The 12844-nt window shown below is 33.8% G+C and overlaps 2 protein-coding genes across 2 annotated transcripts in view; one reads left to right on the top strand and one right to left on the bottom strand.

Annotated features, from left to right (window-relative positions):
• Window positions 1-12844, bottom strand: part of LOC120635700 (ankyrin repeat domain-containing protein 39-like) — a 154037-nt gene that overhangs the window by 4224 nt on the left and 136969 nt on the right. The gene's annotated exons all lie outside the window — the stretch shown is intronic.
• The window catches only part of LOC120635691 (trissin receptor-like), a 103354-nt gene continuing 102298 nt past the window's right edge, over window positions 11789-12844 (top strand). Inside the window, exon 1 of the mRNA XM_039906804.1 lies at window positions 11789-11904. The gene's annotated coding sequence lies outside the window, so the exon portion shown is untranslated. The remainder of the gene's footprint in view (window positions 11905-12844) is intronic.

The raw sequence follows: 12844 nt of genomic DNA, 5'->3' as shown, positions 1-12844 counted from the left end.
GGGCACTCAGCAGCACCCGCGTAGGGACTGTTATGGTAGTTACGTGGGGTGCTTTTTAAGATATTATCAAAATGATAATCACTCTACTCATATCTGTCAATAAAATATTTATAACTATTGACACCATGCACCCCACGCTTTTGTTTACAATATATTTTTTTTTTATTCACACTATTATTAATTTATATTTATTGAAATTTTTTACACTATTCTTAATTTAAATTTATTAAAATTTATTTTCCTTTTTTTTATTTCGGTTTTCTATAAAAAGCGTGTTTTTTAAAGTATTATTTATTTTTATAAAAGTTTTTTTTTTTCAATTGGTTTATGTATGTAGTTATTCATATGTATGTTTTAAATAGTGAACCCCACCTATTCGTTCGTGTGAGAATGGGGTGTTTTCAGTCTCGTTTAACAATCCACAACATGAAAAGTTAGTAGATCTGAACATAAAAAAAAACGTGTGTGTACTTATGTACACACGTTAGAAGTTATACTTCTTGGGCGTAACAAGATATAATTTTTAACCTCACTAACTATAGAAAAAAGGTATTTAATACATTGAAAGTTGTGTTAGATATAACGCATTATCTAGTTATTATTATTATTATTAAACTCTTTATTTGTATACCACAACATTTAAAATATAACAAAAACAGAAACAGCGAAAGAAGTAGTAATACAAAAGGCGGCCTTATCGCTATCTCATTATGGTCTATCGCTATCTCATTATCTCTTAGTTATCTCATTATGGGACCACTGAGATTCACTGAACATTAAAATTTGAGATTTTTGTAGAATTTAAAGAATTAAATCACCGGAATGAGCTCGCAGACTTTGACAATTGCAGGTGTACAATGTCAAACCTTTTTTTTTTTAAACTAAAATGCTACTATAACTGTACTACCTTCATCCTGTTGGAATGTTGGAATTTGTTTTTGTTATACCTTATTTTTTTTATTTTACTACAAGCAATCTGACCCGCTAATGATGATGGTAAGTGTCGATGCAGTCTAAGATGGTAGATGTTTGGAATTATGGCATTTATTGAAGTGAAACTTCTTTATCGGGGTTGGAAAAAAATTTAGTGTAACATTATTTCGTTACGCGTGACATTTTTCCGTTACGCGCCATCTTTTTTGTAAACAAAACTCAAGACTCCTCAAAGAGTTCCTACAAAATATCTTGACAGTTGACTGAAACAAGTTCTATGAATATATAAAAATATAAAAATAAAAATGTAAGGCAAGGCAACCCATTTGTATCAATCAAGGACATTTTATGTAGTTTTTGGTGCACAAAAGTCTCTTGATCCTTGGTAGTACATCCACTATAAACATTAGCAGTTGAAATATTTTTTTCTGAATAAGAGTTTAATATTCGATTATTATACTCAGTGACTGCGTAATTTGTATTAAATAATCGAATACCTTGAGGACACTTAGTTGCAGCTTCTTCTACGGAATAAAAACGAGATTCAATGATAGATATTTCATTAAGACGTTCACCGTTCCCGATTTTTGTAAGTATTGACGAGAACTGTTGATTTGCTTGACGCATAACTTGGTCTAGTTCATAAAATTTCAGATTTCGCCATAATATTGGTCCAACAATAGTCTGCTTAGGTTGCTTGTAGATAGGAGTAGCGCGAACGTGAGGTAATTGACGTAAGTCTCCGATGAAAATAATATCTAATCCACCAAAGTTCGATTGAAAGTTATAAAAAAAAAAAATTAATAATTTTATTAAAATGTAATAATTCTATTACAATTAATGAAATTCAATAATAATCTTTGTAGTAATAAGCTAAAATGAAATAATTCTAGAATTTGTATTTATGTCTATGGTAATAAAAGCCTTTTATTAAACTTTATCTAATTTAATTGCTGTAAAGTTGCATATATAGAAAATTATTTTTTGAAAAATAACGTCATAAAGAAGTTTCACTTCTTACGAGTGTACGCTAGTACACGCACACATTTTTTTTATATATTAAAACCATACGTTTAGAAACTGATTAGCGCAATCGGTTTCTAAACGACACCTAAATCACTTTGCAGCGCGTCTTTGTCGGTAAGTTGGTAACTACTACAGCCGAAGCATCCTACGGCTAACCAGAGTAAATTCAGAAATAAAAATATCCAGGATTCGAACAATCAACAACTCAAAACAACAACACACACCGCTGCGACTGGCAGGATGCAACAGTCGTGAAATAAAGTAGTCAGTCAAATATACAATGTGTACCAGAATTACGAAATAATATTGAAGGATGCATAAGTATATTTCATATTTATTTTTCCATACAAACGAATTCAAATCATTCTATGGTTACCTACCTATGCGCGTATCGGTCTTTTATCGATGATAAAAGACCGACGCGTGAATAGTACCTATGCTACAAGACGCATACCTAATAACACAGGCCTCACATGATTTTATTTTTGTATGTGATGTTAGGGCTTTATCTAATTTCTTTCAGTAAAAACTATGGCAGTGGTTTACTCAAAAACTATGAGGATTTCGGTTTCACAGATAAGTTTCAGAGACGGTACATAATGTACCTCTAAAGCCTGTTAAAATATGTTCATTTACACTACCTAAATATATTATTTTCAACAATAACATATCTAAAATGAGCTTTTTTTGCTCTTATTATTGTCATATTTTCAGTTGTTTTAATTTGTTGTACCTGTATGTAACCTTCGAGTTTACCCATGTGTGATACCAATTATGATCAACGTGATCGTTATTTTAAAAGGTTGCTAACTCATGCACTATGTGTTTTAATTCTACTAAAATTAGAAAAACGGCTATTCAAATTGCGTACGTGAGTCGTGAGTGTTGTTTATATTTATGTTTATGTATGGATGAATTGAGGCTAACGTTAACATAGAACAGACAAATATTTTACTTCCAATCGAGAGGGGAAAAAATGTTAAATTTAATTGGGTATATCAGCTAAACTAGTTTTGTTTTCGTGGAATATAACAAGCCTATCTCAGTCCGCAGATACATAGTGTCTCTGCGATCTGTATATCTCCGACTCTGTTTCTAAAGAAGACGCATAGGCAAGAGCGAATTGGTACTACATGACCCGAGTGTAATTTTTCTTAAGGGATTTTTATGTTTTGCAGATTAAGTAGGTGTTCTTTGTAAATCATGTAGTTCTTTGGATAATTCGCCCAGGGCTTACTTGTAGTGGTATAAAAAACCATACACCTAATCGGTTCCATGAGGCATCGTTACGTAACGCTGAATCGCCTGGCGGCACGTCTTTGTCGTCAGGCAACTAGTCACGGCCGAAGCCTAACACCAGACCAGACCAGAGAAAAACTATAAATTATTAATTCCCAGATTTCCTCTGCTGGTGATTGTATCCGGGACTTCCCACATGGGAGGTCGTCAAACTACTCTTCCAAAATTCTAAATTAGGCCCAAATTAGGTCGACAATATGCATTGTCACAATTGTACTCATGGAGAAGCTCTAAAAATTGAGAAATACAAAGTTAGAGTTTTCTCGGAAAGATCATGGATCGTACGCTTTAACGGGGTGCCCATAAAGATACACTACTTAGTGGGAAAACTTATCTCAGCTGCCTACACAGTCAGAAAATTTAGACAGTTTACAGACGGCGAAACAGCTAGGCTAGTTAATTTTGCGTAAGTAGATACTTAATAGTTGATAGTACCTTCAAAGTATAATATCCTAGGGGACCTTCGTCTGTGGCAAAACTGCTGATAAAGAATAGAACATAATTGTTGGAGACGTATTATCTATCTCAGAGGACTTAAAAAATACGTGTCTAACAATTGTCATTTCAGCTATGGCTTATTTATATTGAGTTTCTCAAAAAAAATGCATGGAAATATATATATTTATAGAGTATGAGTTACCTTATCAGAAGTAATATACTTAATTAGAAAAAAAATCCATAGCCAACTGGACTTCAACGTGTGTATGTATGTGTGTGTGTAAGTGTGTGTGAATATGTGAGTAGTGTGAGGTGATATTTTTTCGCAACTCCCTATGTGTATTAATTTACTTGTTGTAGGCCATTACGTGTGCATACTATTTATATTATACAGGGTCAGAGATTATTAAATTTTTTAATTTTATTAGTTGTTTAATTATGTAACTATCAATAGTTTTAATAATATAATTTTTGTTTTCCCGCCAATCGGATTTGTTTCGTATATCCGCCATCGTACAAACAAAGTTGCTCGATTAAGACAGAGACAGACAAAAAAAAATTATACTATCAAGCGCACGTAATTTAAGAAGCACAGGATTTCAAAGCAATCTAAAGAAAAACGTAGAAGACATTCATTCTTCCAATTATTATAACAGTTTTACCAAACGGAGGGTATGTTATTTCATATCCGAGTCTGCTCATATTTGTAATATGATTTAACAGATATGAGCAGTATAATTAATTTAAAACCTCACGTAATACCTTGGTGTAAAATTTAAAGAAGTAGGAACAGGCAGATACAGTGCCTTCGTTATGTATTTATAACAATATAAATAGTACAAGTATTTATCAGAAAAAACATTAGTCTTTATAAAAAAAACCAATGTGGGCAATCAAGTACAATCGACTTGGGTCTGTGTGTGTCTACAATAAGAATGAATTTTCGATATTATCTACTATCGAAAATACATTCTTAGTTGACAGCCGTTTGGCGCAGTTTGCAGCGACCCTGCTTTCTGAGTCCAAGGCCGTGGGTTCGATTACCACTACTGGAATTTTTTTGTGTGATGAGCATGAATATTTTTCAGTGTCTGGGTGTTTATATGTATATTCTATGTATTTATTTATATTATTTATAAAAATATTCTTCAGTCATCTTAGTACCCATAACACAAGCTACGCTTACTTTGGGGCTAGATGGCTATGTGTGTGTGTGTTATGTATTGTCGTAGTATATTTATTTTTGTTTATTTTATTTGAAATCGGGAAAGGTAAGGAAATCCTATGGTTAAGAGAACTTACCCAGATGTTCAACACAAGGAGCAAAAAACGACACAAATGCCGAAAATGGCAAAAACAATGCTATCCATCTAACATCACTCTTCGAAGTACATCTTTGATTAACAATTAGTATTGGCCTATTACAAGACGATTGGCATCTATTCCAATAGCACAATAAACGAAATCCTAAGCGTTAGCGTCATGCTACTATTTTCAAACGATTCACAAATCACAATGGTTTATTTAATAGGTACCTATACTAGCTCACGACTTATCTTGTAGCAAATTGAAACTGGAAAACTATTTGTAAAGTTGTTAGGTTCTGTCAGGCTCAAACTGTTTTTCTGTTGCTTTAATGCCGATATTAACCGTAATATTTTTTGTGTGTGTAACAGACTCTCCTGCTTTTCGCAGAGTATAGCAAATTAAGTAGTGTAACTATATCCAGTTAAGATCAAAACAAGTGAAAAATTAAAATAAAACAATCCTGATACCTAAAAAGTTATTTCCTTGATACTTACTATCAAAAACAAAGAAAATCAACTCATGTTAGAAAATGGCATATCACTACGGCGGCAGAGGGTGCGTCCTATTTATGGTTTCCCATTCAGTAGGTTTGGAGTGATGCTCGGTCTATCACCGATAAAAATATAAAAAGATAAAAGGAGAAAGTCAGTTACGTTAGGATCGTTCAGTGAAGCGTATTCTTAATATTAAAGGGTAATTTTTTTTAAAAGATAAAGTATCTTACTGAACCACCGTTTTACTGATATGGCTTTCGGTGGTGCTGTACATATGCTCAAAACCGACCAACGGATAACTTATTAGTATGTGCCCATTGTTATTAAATAATCTACTTTGTATCTTTACAGGTTTGTTTTAGGGTTTCTTTGTTACTTCTAAACATTTTATATATGGTGAACAGTTGGTTACATATTTGTCATAATTTGTTATTTTCCATTCTAACGACTCCTTTTTTACACGAAATGTCAACGGCCGACTTTTCCATCGTAATATTATCATTCTAATATCTAACTGCCCTCTTCCCTTATACTTTTAGGTTGACAAATAGCGATACTGAAACTAAATTAGAGCGAGACATTACTCCTATGGGAACGCCAATAAAGACAAAAAGTTTATCTTCTTTTATCGGTAAGACAGCAACGTTCAAGATCGCCAATATTTAAAATATGACATAGACCCTTTTTTATCCAATTATACGTGTGCGTACATAATTTATTTAATTTTGTATACGCATACGAAATTTATGTTAACATCCTACGCGTATGAAATGATGTGATTACTATTCTATGTAAACAAGATCGAAAGAAGCAGGTGGTTGTTTAGAGGAATTCCATGACGTAGGTATCAAATTCACGTCTTGCTTTCACAATTTATTTTTTTCTTTTATATTTTGTTCAACTCCTTCACAACCACATTAGGTACCTACACGATGTTTTTCCTTTGGAAGGCAAGTTGAGCGGAGGTGAAGGAATGGATCCGCCAAATTATTGAGCAATACTTTCATATTTTGATTTCTTTATTTAAGAACCCAACCTGCAGGATGGGTCAAAACAAATCCCACTCAGCAGCTTGAGCGGAATGCGTAGCCACCTTAGCAGATTCCACGCAACAACATTTTAGACAAGTGCGTCCCATCTTAGGCCACATCTACACTTTTCATCAGGTGACATTGTGTTCAAGCGCTAGTCCATTATGGTTGAAAAAAAACGTAAATATTGCGTGAGTGAATTAATGTTTTCATATTATCTAAGACGTTAAAAGAATATAATTATTTTCTAAAGTTTCAATATATCTAAACCGTCACCAGAGAACTTAAAAATTTTTCGTCTGTTTTCGTACGTCGTAACCACATTTTTGACCTTTTATTTTTTTATAATAAAATTGTACTTCGAAAAACATTGACTGCAGGAATAACTGCATCTTGCAAGTTTTTCATTGTCATATCATTAGTCCACCACTCTGGCCTTGCGCATTGGTAGGCCATGAGAACGTTATGGAGAACTCTAGGCATGCCGGTTTTTTCACCTTTGCCGTTAAATCAAGTAATATTTTAATTGATAAAATAAAAAACTAGGTGCGTTTTTTAGAAAAGAAAAAAGCTTAGAAAAGTTAGAGGTCCGAGCCGGGGCTTGAACTCAGCCCCCCCGCGAGGCAGCCTAGGCTAGACCTAGAAACTACCTATGTATTTATATGTCCGCTTCATTATGAAAGATGTTTTTAAGGTATAATTTTACTATACAAATTTCAACGCTGCCGCTATAAGATACTACGAGTACTAATTTCATCTTGTTTAGATTAAAATTATAGTTTATAATGGTATTTAGAATTGTTCAAAGGAGTAGGTACTTTGTCTGAACAATGATTAAAGACATTCTATTTGAAATCTGTGTCAGCCTAGTATCAACAAATTATTTTCTGACAATTTTGATTTTAAAATTCCATCAAAGCTCAGCTTTTTGCCAAGGCTTTTTCCGGGGTGTATCAGATTTTACTTATCATAAGAGAATTGGCAAGATATCAGTTTTTACTTTGAGCGAGTACCGGCCTCTTGGGAACAAGCTGGAAACACGTTTCACAATTTATTTCTATTTATATTAATAAAAAGGCAGTATTTCAGAAAGTTTAAGTTTATGAGAAAGCAGTTGAATAGGAAATACAATAGGTGCCTCATCATCAGCTTGTCAACCAATTGACCTCCACAGCTGGAAAAAGGTATTTTTTAGGGAGTTCGAAATACCAAGGTCTTGTGTCGCTTGGGTGCTGAAGCTCCCTGCGACTCGTTAAATGCCATCCCTCTCCCTCACCGGGGATCTACAACTGGGCTGGCAACTGGGCTGGGCAACTGGGCAGCTACGAGTATGTGCCCAGCCCATTGCCAGTTCAGCTTCGCGACTCGTTGTATTGGTTGTTCGGAAAGTCATTTCGTTTTTTTTGGGGAACATGAAAGACAGTTTTCGTATAATGAATATAATCCATGCCTTTCAAATGGCCATAAACAGTTGAATTCGACAAATTTAACCTCTCACCGATCTCTCGTGTGGTGATTCGCCGATTTGCATCAACTAATGCCTTTATCGCATCTTTGTCAGCTTCGACCGGCCTACCAGACCATGGTGCATCTTCGACATCAAAATTGCCGGATCGAAATTTTGCAAACCAGTTCTGGCACTGGCGTACTGTTAACACGCCTTCTCCATACACATCCGTCAATTTTTTTCTCGCTTGGACAGCATTTTTACCTTTTCTGAAGTTAAAAAGTAAAATATGACGAAAATGCTGCTTATTGCTCTCCATATTTAAAAGGGCACCAACCAAAAACTACTGGGTAGAATTAATAGAACTTTTTCACACACAAGCCTTGCAATATCAGCTCTCAAGACATATAATGGTTATGGGGCTTAAGTGTGAAGTTAGTTTCGAAAAAACGTAATTAAGTCCTCTGGCGGGAAAAAACGAAATGACTTTCCGAACAACCTAATAATATGTCGGTAACTCTGGTTCATCTTCGGATTTCTTTATTTCTGACTTCATCACGAAGAGATTGTCTGAGCATAGCCTTCTCCATCGCCAAGTGAGTGCCTCTGAGCCTTCTGATGACAGTGACTTGACAGTCAGTGACCGCGTTCCACAGCAATAAGCCATCACTAACAACAAGCCTCGAAGACCTTGGTCATCATTAGGTGCCTATGATGTGTTTAGTTATGCTAAAACTAACTAGCTAACTGCTAAAACAGTGTACCTTATACACAAAAAATCACGGCCAGAAATAGTGTCAAATGTAATAAAAAATCAATATCATTAGTTATCGGCTTTTTCAAAGAAAAAAAAAAATAGCGTCAAAAATTAATATTGTTGAAGAGCAATTACTAGCTAATAATTTGATTCCCGCGACGTTTAGAACCGTTTCCAGAAATAATGGAAACAATTTTTGCTAATTGCTTTATTTTGTTTATATTTTTTCACATTTATTTTACAAGTGAAATGATTTACCCAATGATTTAATATGAAATGCCTTTGCTTCATACACATTGTTAGTCTGAAGTTAATTTGTTAATAATCATCACTTTCATCCGCAACCTCCCGCGCTAACGACGAGGGGATCAGGACAGCTTTAACCTCACCTACTCTCAGAATATAGAATACACCTTACTCAGTAAATCAGATACCAAACACGAAGTTTTTTCAATCGTACTGGAAGTGCCAAATATAAATTGTAATACAAAGCTATGATATTAGGTACGGCTAGTACTTCAATATATTTAAACAAACGAATGAGGTGTGGGCGAATAATAACTCTGCTTGCTTTTGGAGCTTTAATCACCCACTATTTGGAACTTTTAATCACGTATACCATTTTAAAATTGTGGCTTAACTACAACACTTCATATAAGTCGATAGCGCTGGGTAAGCAACGTTGACCCAAGTCAACTTCCAATCTCCATCCATTTTCTAGGTGGCCGTCTTGGGAAGTTTGAAAGATAATTCGTATCCATCAGACTTTGCTCCTATCACTAATAAAGAATAGTGATCGTTAAAGAAAGAGTCGAGGTCGCATTTTTAGTTGATTTATATGCTAAAAATTTCTAACTGTTATTTATTCCTAGCACTGAAGTCCTGATAAATGTGGCAACACTTTATGTATTCCGTAACGTTAAGCCTCAAGTTAGGGGTTTGCTGCTTTCCGCTGAGGAGTTCTGTCCGCTATCTCTAATCATATTCATCAGATCTAAACGAAATTCGAGCAGAACTAAAATGATAGTATAACCTATGTAGTAAACAAAATATTTGAATTGGTTAACACTTGACGTATGGTGGACTGACACTGGAGTTACGAAGTAAAAACGTCAAATATTTTCATTCCCCTTTCCAGAGAAACCGAGCTGAATTTCGGAATAAAAAGTATCCTATGTAGTAACTCGTAATATGAACTTAAATCGTGCAACGCTTCATTTCAATTCATTTATACATTACAGCGTGATGCGCAGCCCAGATACAGACACGAATGAAAAAAAATACAGTTTCGGGTTCAGTACCGGAGTGCCCTTCAAAAAAAATTATAAAATATCTTCATTGTACAGATTTTGACACGTTACTGTTTTATTATAAGTAAAGATACCGTCGACGTTTATCTGCTAGACACTAATTTATGCAAGATAATGTTTTTACTGTTTTCTGTGAATATTTTCAAGCTCACTTATTAAGATTTTATTAAAAAAATAAAATGTGATTTTAGGAATGCTTACAATAAATATTTTAAACAAAAAAATACCTTACGGCATTTATACTGATACAGTCTATCTTGGTAATACTCGAATAAGCTAATCAAGGTCAAAGTTTACCAATACCTCTAACACGAGTCTCGCTAGTCGCTCTCGCTTTTCTGAATTTTACAGTCATCTCGAAGGAACGTACCTACCAGGTGTGACTTATGAAATCCCATTTCAAAGACTTCCCAATATGAAATGTTTCATTCATTGTTATTTATGTTGTTTCCAGACAATCAGGGGCCTTACCTATAATCCTTAGATATGTCAATTTATTTAGTATAACTTGACGTAGTTACTAATATTAAGGATTATAATTCTGAATGAAATCATCCAAAATTTGAAAATAATATTTGCTATAAGTGATGGTAGTAAGTTCCGTACCTATGGCAAATGACAATAAAACACTTTATTGAGTCAGGTGGACTTTAATAAACCTTTTTTTCAGGCACTCTTTTATTTTATCACTATTATGTTAGGCACACGTTCGGCAACGTGCCGCTCTTGACCATCATTAGGCGTAGGTAGGTAGGCCTCATGTGTGTAATGACACCGGCGATCATTTCCTTCAGACCGGAACACAGAATTGCAACAATGCTGCTTTGCGGCAGAAAAAAGCATGGCGGTAATGCTTCCCGGGACGAGCTCTATCACAGAAAGCTCTACTTCTACTTATTGTTTCTACTAGTCTTATTTGTGAGGAGTTGTAATTTTTTTTAGTAAGTACGTGGATATAGCGATAGTTTACATAGAAACTGCCACTAAGAATAAAATACGTTAAAGAGCATAGGCACGGCGCCTATTCTAGGTATATATAATGTTAACGGGCAAGAACTCTAAGTGAGGTTTAATAAAGATACCCTTTTATAACATAAACGTAACATTAGACCTAAAACGCATAAATTTATCTTAATAATAAATCTCCCATATTACACACAAAACAAAAAAACAGAAACTATTCTTTATATAGTAACACAGCAAAACACGTTTTTGATTCGAAGTTTCTGTAGGTAAGTAAACTTACCTAAATAAGTTTGCATTAATCTACCACAAAGAGTTATAAAGTGTTTGCAGTTTCATCTAAGTATACTAAGTACACAATTGCTGCAGGAGACTGAATAATGAAGTGCGCTGTTAAATTAAAAGTTGTAAAGACAGGTATTGTTAAAGTTACGTTTACGTGTAGAATTTCTCTCGGCAAAATCTGCTTTCCGAGCCGGCCCAGTTGTAGTCTCCTATATACATAATTTTGACGCTTCAAAGGAGTCCGTAAAGAAGACCATCTTTTAATAAATAAAACTTTCTTTTGGTATGGAGCATAAGAATGTTGAAAATGAAGTAAAAGCGATGTAAAAGTTTTTCAATTACAAAATTGCGACGTCTTTTGAGTGTACAGTTCCGTATGTACGCTGTAAACCGAAGGGCGGTATTGTTCAGTGATTGTGCAGGCCGGCTTCGACGCGGTCGTCGCGTGTTTTCCAGTCTGCCAGCTTTTCATGTCGTGAATTTTTCGTTATCGAAATAATTTCGAATAAGTGGAACAAGTTGTGAAGAAGTAAAATTAGTGATCTTTCATTGATGATTTACTTTTTGTGATCTGTTAACTTTGTTCGTTAAATTTTTGAAGTTCATTAATAAGGTAAGCCTATTCATATAAAAAGTTTCACAAATAAATGCTCGCTTTTAAGAAATTTACGTGATTCCTAATTTTACTAGTGGCCGGTAAATAGAAACTCGTTTAAAAAAAATATTAAACGAGAAATTATTGTTTAATACCTATGAATTAGGTATGTACCTACTTAAACTAAATATTAAAACTATTATGTAGGTAAGTAAGTGTAGTGTTTTTTTTTGCATTTAAAAAAATAGTTTTGGCCCTTTGAGATTATACGTGTTAGGGATATGAAAGAAACTCAATCGATATTCGTTGTTTAGCTCTATAAAATCTTAAAAAATATGTACGTACCTACTTTAATGATATAACTTTAAAATACAATGTGTACAGTTTTCCTAATACCTAATAGCACTATTCTTTAGGTAAAGTTTTATGAGAAAAAAAACACAGCAGTTGTGTACAAAACTTGCTGTGCTACTACTAAAACTTTATTACAGTAGTAAGTAGGTCCTTTTTGCTACAATAAAAAAATGGCGTTGTTATACTGTCTACCTATATATTACAATAACTAGGATAACTATTAGGGTAAGGTTTATTTAATTAGTGATCTTAAGTTACAAGAACTCTGAGAACCGGCTCCTATTAAAGCATGCCGTTCTTATTAAAATAAGAATAAGCATTCATATTAAAATAAGCATAACATAAAATATTAACTACTTAGATACAAACGTACAATAAAATATAATATAATATTCCTTTAATAATTTTCTTTTCGTATCCGTATCTAATTAGAAAGAGCTTTGAAAACAAGCGTAGGTTCGTAAAGATATATCCATATTTTCTTTGGCAATGTACAAGGATTTATAATATAAACTCAATTACCTACCTTGTTATTTTTATTTTTGAGTTTCAGGGCAAATCTTCTGTCCTACTTATAATTTTACATAATATTATCATATCATTT

This window comes from Pararge aegeria, chromosome 3 (assembly GCF_905163445.1).
Source record: "Pararge aegeria chromosome 3, ilParAegt1.1, whole genome shotgun sequence".
Taxonomy (NCBI): domain Eukaryota; kingdom Metazoa; phylum Arthropoda; class Insecta; order Lepidoptera; family Nymphalidae; genus Pararge; species Pararge aegeria.
Note: the sequence above shows the minus strand (reverse complement) of the source record. Positions and strands in the feature narration are given on the sequence as shown.